Genomic DNA, 1,335 nt, shown 5'->3' with positions numbered 1-1,335 from the left:
GAATTCTTTCTTGGCCATTATCTTTGAACCCTAATATCTTGGGCGCCTGGGTGGCTCAGTTGGTTAAGCGACTGCCTTCGGCTCAGGTCATGATCCTGGAGTCCCGGGATCGAGTCCCGCATCAGGCTCCCTGCTCGGCAGGGAGTCTGCTTCTCCCTCTGACCCGCCCCCCTCTCATGCTCTCTCTCTCTCTCATTCTCTCTCTCAAATAAATAAATAAAATCTTTAAAAAAAATGAACCCTAATATTTTTTCCTAACCGGAAGTTCAGGTTTGTTCGGTTGAAATTTGTTTGTTGGATTGGTTGGTGGGACAGCCAGGTAAAAATGCTTACTAAGCAATATGAAATCAGAGGGCAAGTGCCCAAAAGAGAGGTTGGGATCTAGACCTAAACTTATGCATCAACCGCAAGAGACTGTGGTTGCAGAAAATGATAGCACCATACTTAAAAGAGATAAGCAAAAGGACACAAAGAATGCTTCATGAAATGCCTGTTTCAGACTTCTGAAGAATGTCAACTATTCAAGATGGAGGCAGAGGTCAATAAGATGGAACTCATGTTCCAGAAAGCTGACTCTGATCCTGATTACATTCAGTACAGACGAGAAAATGAAATCAAGACTAATCATCCTGATTCAGCAGGCAAGAAAAATCTAGTTACACTCTTAAAGGAATTGTTAGCAATAAAGTCTCAATATCAAACTTTGCATGCATGCTTTAAACCAATCGCTGTCAAGCAGAAAGAGACTAAGAGCTATGTTTATGCTACTGTTCTTAATGACCATAATACAAAAACTACAAAAGCAAACAGACCTAGGGCATCACCATGGACTAAAGAAGAGAAAACTGCAGCAGAGCAATTAAAATCTCACATGTCAGACTTATGAAGAAATGGACTTGCAAAAGAGAACTCTCATGGAGAAGAGATCCATTCCAGAAAAATTTAGGAAGGTGTCTTGTTAGCCCTTGGTGACTAGAGGTGGGGGGATGGTGAAGGAGAAAGAGGTTTGGCTGAGTGACTAGATATTTGATGCCTTTCACAAGAGAGGGGAGTACAAGAAGGGCAGATATTAATAAAGTTCAGCCAAAAGGATGGAAAGGGAATAAAGAGATTTTCAAAACATATGCACACATATAGTCTTATAATTTCAGGCAAGGAAGTTTCTTAACACTATTTTGCATCTGTTTTTCTATAATTAAGATAACATAGATGTCCTGGCCTATTGTAAAAGAATATTTATGTACTATCAGTCAGTCAAATGTGAATGGACGTGCTTTGGAAATTAAAGGATAGAAAGAAGAAAAAAAAGAAAGAGAGAAGTACCTGTTTCAGATG

At 39.8% G+C, this 1,335-nt stretch overlaps 1 pseudogene; it reads left to right on the top strand.

Moving 5' to 3' along the window:
* Window positions 1-526: 526 nt before the first annotated feature.
* On the top strand, window positions 527-886 carry LOC112813258 (SKA complex subunit 2-like; annotated as a pseudogene).
* Window positions 887-1,335: the final 449 nt, after the last annotated feature.

Source organism: Callorhinus ursinus, unplaced genomic scaffold, assembly GCF_003265705.2.
Source record: "Callorhinus ursinus isolate GAN/ISIS: 27379988/994484 unplaced genomic scaffold, GSC_fseal_2.0 scaffold90, whole genome shotgun sequence".
Lineage (NCBI taxonomy): Eukaryota > Metazoa > Chordata > Mammalia > Carnivora > Otariidae > Callorhinus > Callorhinus ursinus.
The sequence above is the reverse complement of the archived record's forward strand: the minus strand, read 5'-3'. Positions and strand labels throughout refer to the sequence as shown.